This window comes from Triticum dicoccoides, chromosome 2A (genome assembly GCF_002162155.2).
Source record: "Triticum dicoccoides isolate Atlit2015 ecotype Zavitan chromosome 2A, WEW_v2.0, whole genome shotgun sequence".
Taxonomy (NCBI): Eukaryota; Viridiplantae; Streptophyta; class Magnoliopsida; order Poales; family Poaceae; genus Triticum; species Triticum dicoccoides.
This window is the reverse complement of record NC_041382.1, coordinates 666047751-666055779: the sequence shown is the minus strand read 5'-3', so window position 1 is coordinate 666055779 and position 8029 is coordinate 666047751. Positions and strand designations below refer to the sequence as shown.

The following is an 8029-nucleotide window of genomic DNA, read 5'->3' as shown; positions in this document are numbered from 1 at the left end:
GTTTTAGCAATCCCGTTTATAATTTTATCGAGCTGGTATGTCTTGAACTGTTCAGTTTTTAATGCAACACCATAGGTGATACGTGATACTATATTTCTATTTGTTATAATGTTTATGGGTGTTATACCTTTGTTATAATTAGCCTTTAAAGTTTACGGGATCGCTAAATTTTAGTCGACTAAGACTTAACTAAGTCTCACGTGATACTATATCCATGAGATCTTATACGAAGATTCATGTATTTTTTATTTTTTATTTTTTATATGGAGATTCATGCCTTAGAGTGTGGCTAAATTTTAGTTGACTAAGACTACTTAACCAAGTCTCAGTCAAGTGACATAACATATAAAGAAAAAAATCTGAAGAATATTTTTATGCACGAATCTCATTGTAAAATTTCATATAGCATCGACTGAGACATAACAAAATCTCAGTCGACTGTGATTTAGCAAGACTATAAAGTTCAATCTTCATAAATTCATATCAAGTTCTGGTAACGAGTGGATGAGCGAACCAGTGGCCAAATTTCTGGCTCCCCGCCCTACAGGTTTACCCACACCACTTCTTATTCTGGAATAATCAGCAACACCAAGACGTCGGCGGAGCACGGAGAAACAAGTCAGGTCGTCTGCGCGGCTCTACACGCTTACAGCGCCGCCAGCTGCCTCACGTTCATCGGGTGGAGGTATTCGCCGGTGTCGCCGAAGAGCTCGAACGCGGCCGCGAACGACGCCGCCTCCGTCGGATGGAAGCCGTCCCAGAACATGAAGTCGTTGCGGTTCGGGCAGAGCTTGGCGGAGGTGTTGCACTGGCCCTCCCCGAACCGTCCTTTGCCGGCGCAGCACGCCGTGTCCACCACCGTCATGTCTGCCAAACAAAAATGAACCACACATCACTGAAACATCCCGGCAAGACGCCGTGACAGGTAGTATTTGAGGGTGTGTTGCCGACGTACTGACGGCTTTTCCGCCGCTGGCGAAGACCATTTCGGCCATTTTTACGGAGTCGGAGAGGGAGTAGTTCATGCCGTCGAGATCAGCGTTGAGGCCCTGCAGCATCGAGTCTATCAATGGGTACAGCTGCCTGGAGAGCTTGTTCGCCGCACCGAAGCAGTTGAACTGGTCGGTGTCATTGTCATGTGTCAGGGCGACCGCCCTCTGCGACGGGCAGCACCCCACCAGCGACGGGCTGACGATGCTGAACTTCCTCGCCCCGACCGCGTACAGCTCCTGCAAGAACAATCGCGACGAGGTTGGCTTTCACGCTCAATTACTGGAAACACCACACCAAGCATATATGGACGGCATGCACCTGCAGGTAGGTCCTGTAATGGTCGACGAGGCATCCCAGGAAGGCTGTGTCGTTGCGGTTGGAGGGCGTCGGCCAGGGAAAGGCGTACTCGAACAGGTCGTTGCTGCCGACGCTGATGAAGAAGAGCGATCTGGAGATGAGGTCGTCCGAGTCCTCCCCCATCATCTGGACGGCCGACGTGAACTTCTCGAGCTGGTCGGTCATGCTGTACACTGGTCGCCCACACTGCATGCACGAAGAAAAGCGGATTCAGTGGCTACGTTACGTCGGTGCTATAACATCGACAGATCTGGCTAGTGCGAACACAAGGCAAGCCAGTGTGCGTACAGGGAGTTGGCCCGTGTTCTCCTGTAGGCCTGACCCTCCTGATGCGAAGTTGACGCCGCTTTTCATCTGTGGAACGATGCCCTTGGCCGGGAGGGAATGGTAAGCAGGTGGGCTCTCCTCGAATCCCAGGAAGGTAGCTGCTCGTTCAAACAAATATACGTAAGTTACTCACCTCATTTGTCCTTCGCGAATAGAGGAAAGAACCACATTATAGAATGACAAAAGTTAGCTGAGTTGCTAATGCTTACTGGAACAAAAAATTCTTATAAAACATTAGCATTGAGATTCACATTTACTACTATTTTTGTTCGGGACTAGAATTATATGGAGAAGTACCTTTTTTCCCATTTACCTGTGATTCGTCTCTTATTATAACTGTGTATTTTAAACAGTTACGAGAGTTTTGACCCAGAATCACGAGCTTGGAGCAGTGACCAAAGTCGCCACATCCCCTATTTTGTCGTACTCCCTCTGTTCGATTATGTAGCGCACATAGATTTTTCTAGGATTTTTCGCTTTTCTTTTTTGCTTGGTTAATAAAATAGTATAGGTGTTAGATAAGACTTTGCTAATTCTCATCTAGATGAGACTTAGAAAATCTTTGTTTAAAGTCAAACTTCATGAACTTTGATCAAGTTTATAGAGAAAATTAATTATATGTACAATATCAAACTTCACAATATAAAAATATAAAATGACATGTATTTTATATTCTAGATGTAGATATTTTTCCTATACTTGATCAAACTTGAAAGCTTTCAATTTTCAAAAAACATCATGAAATGTAGGGAGTATCAATGCCAACTTCTGGGTCCCGTTGTCAAATTAAAAACTATTCTCTGGAGATTGTTTGAAGTTTTAAACATTATCTGCACGGTGACATTTTTTACAAGTGTCTGCACTATGACTAGCCTTGTAAGTTGTAACGATATGCTCTAAGTCCACCACAAGATCTGCAAGAGGGTTGACAAGGGACGAACATAGCTCAAGGAGTAAGAGGTACCCTTGCCTCTACCAATGCCGTGGTCGCCACCACTACTGCCACAAGAGCTTTTAGAGTTTAGGGTTAGTGAAAAATGCATGAGCGAAGTGAGCTCGCGGGCAAGAGCTAAGTGTGTGTACGTTATTTTTTTCTTGGGTGGACTAACGTTCGAAACTAGTCTAGGCCATACTCTCTCCGTTTCGAATTACTTGTCGCAGCTATGGATGTATTTAGATGTATTTTAGTTCTAGATACATCCATTTCTGCGATGAGTAATTTGGAACGGAGGGAGTAGTTTAAAGTAAATTGGAGAAAATAATTCATCTCAAAGTGTATGGCATAATAAAAGTAGTACTTCAACAAAGAAACACAAAACAAACTACCGGGCCTTCTTTGCGGTGCTCACACATAATATTCTTATTTGTTCCTCAAAAAATGAAAATATTCTTATCCTGGCTTGCAATGTTGGTCTGGTTCGGTTTTTTAGAAGTATGGCCGTGATGGCAATTCTATGTCAAAACCTGGACATGCTGTATAAGAAGCCACTTTTACTAGGGTGAAAGTGCTCAACCTCTACCAATGAATTTGTGTTTTTAGTTGTTTAAGTGCTAAGTATTATACACTAGTATCATATGCATGATATACTAACTAATGACACTACCCACTGCAGGCAGCCTAAACAATCCATGCTCCAAGGTCTCAGTGCTCCTCACAACTCAACATCGGCACATCGACATCGTACGTATGATGTTCCCTATTCCTTCTTATTTTAACTGATATTATTCCATATGAAATAAGAGGAGAAGAAAAGCTGTCCACGACCTCCAAGTGGGCTGTTAAAAAAACTCTTCCTTGAATTTACTTTATTTTTATTTCTTTTTGGAGCTCCAACCAAAGTACTCCCTCCATTTCAAATTACTCGTCGCAGAAATGGATGTATCCAGAACTAAAATACATCTAGATACATCCATACCTGCGACAAGTAATTCGGAACGGAGGGAGTAGATTTGAAGACAAGTCATTTCAGTTATCCTATTAAGTTCTAGATTTTGCGAAAAAAACAGCTATATCATATATTTTGCCACATACTCATCATTTTAAATCGATTTCAGGGAAAGACCAAAGATCTTGCACGGCAGGTCCATCAGAAAAACTCAAAAGAGAAATAAGTCACTGTTGTGTCTATGGTCTGCTTCGACTAACTGAAAGGCGCTTTCCAAAAAGGAAACGAGATTAACTGAAAGGCTTTGGCGTCTAGTGCCTAGATCGTCACTCGGAGACTCAAAGGACAGCAGGCTTTCAGTTTCGTTGGATCGTTGCTTAGCTGGCACGATAACATGCATAGACTGCTCACGTTTTCACTAAGTAGCAAAACAAATACTCCTAGGCAAAATTCGTCGCAAAAAAAGAAGCTAAAACCAGTAGCCTCTGCTATGTAGTACTCCCCGTCTCAAAATAACTGTCTTAACTTTAGTACAATTTATATTAAAGCTAATATAAAATTGAGTCACTTATTTTAAGTACTTCCTCCGTTCCAAAATAACTGTTTTAAGTTTATTATAACTTTGTATTACACTTATTTTGAGACGGAGGTAGTACTTATTAGAGCTCAAGGGGGAAGAGAAGTTTTCACGGCACCTATGAAGTCAGCGAGGTTTTTGCCATTGCTGAAGCGGCCGGTGGGCGCGCGGGAGGAGGGGTAGTCGACGCCGTACTGCGGGTAGTTGGCCCTGCACTCGAGCTTGCAGCCCGGCAGCTTGTTGTTGTTGCCGACGTCCACCGTCGAGTCACCGAACACGAACATGGCCGGCACGAGCCCCTGCGGCGCGGGGGCGGGGGCGGGGGCGGTGGCGGCGCTGGCGACATGCAGCGAGAGCTCGAGCAAGCACAGCGCGACGAGCACGAACGCTCCGCCGCCACGGCCGGCCATTGGAAGAAGCCCCTCTTACGTATCTCGATCGCGCTCTGCCGTACGTACGGCCTCTCGGCTTCCTCGGCGGTGGTCGTCGATGAGACTACGATTCGAGCGGTCACTGGGACGTGGTATCAGCATGCCTATATATACACTCGTGCGCCCAGGGCGGCGCGAAGAATAACACGAGTATAATAAGCAAAAGGAGCTGCAACAATTGGCTACCTGCGGCAGTATCTTCGAATCCTTCGCCACAGTAGCGATCCGACGGGATATGCTGCTTGTTCCGTAGCGCAGAAGCGGTTCATCTTCCCGCATGTGTTTCTCAGTCGTGCTACCTAGTATTGTTAATGGAGCTTTGCGGTGGCGACCTGCCATTGGCCGCGAGCGACCTTGAGCTAGAGCGTATAGTACTCTTGTACTTCTTAGTTTTTCTTACTATATGCCAGGGCATCCATGGTAGTGACTAGTGAAGAACTGTGCATCGCCTGCTAGCGCAAAAAAGTAATCCGGGATTGGATCTTCAGCCCGTGCGCGGTTGCGAGCCGGTGGCCTGTTGTGGTTCGGGAGACGGGCGAGTGCATAGGTACAAATTGGTTGGAGACCGAGACGCGACGTCCCTCCCGGGGTGGCGAGCTGGCTAAGCTGGCACTGCGAGGAAGTGCATGGAATGTATCAGCGCCGAACGGGACGTGGTCGGTCACTGAGTCGAGGGCAGACACATTGTCGTTTTTACTGGCGCATCTGCGTGTAAAAACTGAGGCACTACGAAGGTACTACGTGGCTGCATCCATCACGAGAGGGTCGCATGGGCATTTCTTGCGCATAAACGATAAGCTGTGAATCTTGCACCCGCATAGTTTTTTGACAGTTCGTGCGTGGAAGCCGTCGGCGGCGTAAAATTGCGCCGGGTATCTTGGACCATCTCCGGTCAGTGACCGGTCGTAAATTACGATCCAGCTGGATTCCTCAAACCGGTCCTATATGCACCGAACTGTCGATATTCAGCCATATTTGGGACAGATACGAGGAGGCCCGGTCTATCTAGACGTGTCTGTCATGTCGGACTAACGGCTAAACCCATAAAAACACACGTTAAAACCCATCGGTCCGGTGAGGATGCATTCATGCGTCCACTCCATGCGTGCTCCGCTGCACAGCCCGAGAGGGCAAATTCGGCTATTTAAACTAGACGGATAGTCTCATTTCCACCCTCTCATTCCCGTCTGCACCGCCACTCCGAGGCCACTAGGGGCTCGCCGTTCGTCAGTAGCCATGGGCCGCCCGCGGATCACCGCCTACATCATCCTCACTCCGCAAAGCCGGTCGGAGCTCCCAGCGGAGATCCAGGCACGGCGCGCCACTTGGATTGCAACTGGCTTGCCTCCGTACTCTCCCGAGCAGGAGGCACCAAATGAGGAGGGAGTGGCGGACATCAGGCGTCGGAGTAGGAGGCGCTGGATGCGGACATGGAGAAAACAAAGACGGAGGAGGAGGAAGAAGGCGGGGTGAATCCGCCGCCTTCGGATGCCGAAATAGGCATGGCTGACGCGCTAGCTAAGTTTCACATGGCCCAAGCGGAGGAGGCGGGGGAGTTGTAGGCCATCCTCGACTCCATCCAGTCGGAGCTCGAGGTCGCGGCAAACCGTGCTACCTCCGCCAGGAGATTCGGAGCTGGACTCCGAGTAGGAGCCCAAGCTTCGGGCCACGACTAATGACCAGGAGACTGGTCCGTTCGGCACTACCGGCACGGAGGTCGACGACATTTCCGATGATAGTAGGATAGTTTTATCCATCTAGTAGTATGTAGCTTTTGTGTTGCCGAAAGTGCATATAATCCCTCGATGGTTTTGTTAATTCATAACAATATATATATCTCATTGAACTAATGCCTATACAAAAGGATATTTCAGGAAACTTCAATTTAGGTACACAATGGGATGTGAAAGTGGACCCCACAAAATGCAAAGGACAAGTGTTTGTCAAGCCTCAAACTCCATTTTATATTTAAGTGACGCGAGATCATATTGAGTCCAAGATATGCCAATACTATCAAAAGAGGATGATGTCGTGATAATAGGTCTCTTGCTCGAGTGCTTAAAGCTCAAACTTCAAAAGCCACATACAAAGTTCTCACTTTCCCACTATATCACAACCATATGTTCAATCAGATTGACAGAAACATTTTACACCAGAGTCACCGAGACACATTGATATATTCCTTGTCCTAAACCCTAAACTTTCGGTCTCATCGAGTGACCCTTCGGTCTCACCGAAGAGCCCTAGCCAACCTTCTGTTGCCTACTGTAATTCGTTCGGTATTTCCAAACGGTTTCAGTCAGTGACACTGAAGTGTGTAAAGTGCTTAGGTCATCACAACTCTAAGCCACCAAAATGTTTCATCCGGAGTCACCAAAATATTCAAAGTTTGAATCTTTTGTACAGTTCGGTCTAACTGAGTGTTCTCATCCAGTCTCACCGAAGTGTGCAAAAGTGAGTAACGATCAGATTTTTGCTGCTACCTATATATACCCACACCCACTCCACCATTGTCTCTCGAAGCAAACACATTACACATCCATATTTCTAAGAGAGATCCCACTCATTGTGCTGATTTCAAAGGGACTCCACTCCAGCCATTGATACTTTGATTTCTAGTGCTTTCCCCCCAAACCCTCTCCTGCTCCAAAGCCAAAATATGGGCGAGTGTATTTGAGTGTTGAGGAGATTATCTTTTAAAGCACAAGACTAAGGAGCCCGTCATCAACAACCTCGCCTACACCTTTTGGAGGGTGGTGCCAACATTGATATGCTTGTTTGTCTTCCTTTTGCCAACATTGATTCAGACAGGTGTCAGGTTGATGCCCAACCAAGACACCCGTCGATGTTCTGGTTGGCTCACTCAGTCTTGTTTCGCCTTCCATGTGCGCGCCTCTCACGTGATCTTCCCTGGATAGCACCATCGGTTTGCTCGGTTCCCTTTTGTCTCCGTCGTTCCGGATGGGAAACTCAGCCGGGTAAAGCCAACGAAATATCACCCAATCACACATCGACAATTATGTTGGTGGGGGGCATTAGATTTTTGACTTTCATCGTACTGACCTGTCTGTCTACTTCAGTTGGGATGTCATTTGGACATGCCATGCTGTTGGACCATTGCATGTTCGATCCGCCGAGTAAAAGCACTTACTCACGCCATGCGGTGTCCAACATATTACTAATAACCCGTGCAACACATATACGAATGGCACGCGCACAGAACATAGGACTCATCCAATGGGTCGGCAAGTAATGCAACTAGGTTGAACAAGCTCCAACAATCAACCACATACATAATAAAGGCAATATCCAACCGCTAGGTTTCTTCAAGCAACAACATCACACACCATTGGAGAACAATTTCAAGCTTCAAACGGGCACAATATCCATCCTAATTCATCTTTTAAGTACACATCCTCTTGGCGGGGGCTGCATCTGCACCCTTTCCTTCATCATGA

General features: G+C 46.8%; 1 pseudogene; it reads right to left on the bottom strand.

The window, feature by feature from the left end:
- Nucleotides 1-646: 646 nt before the first annotated feature.
- LOC119359799 lies at nt 647-6138 on the bottom strand (annotated as a pseudogene).
- Nucleotides 6139-8029: the final 1891 nt, after the last annotated feature.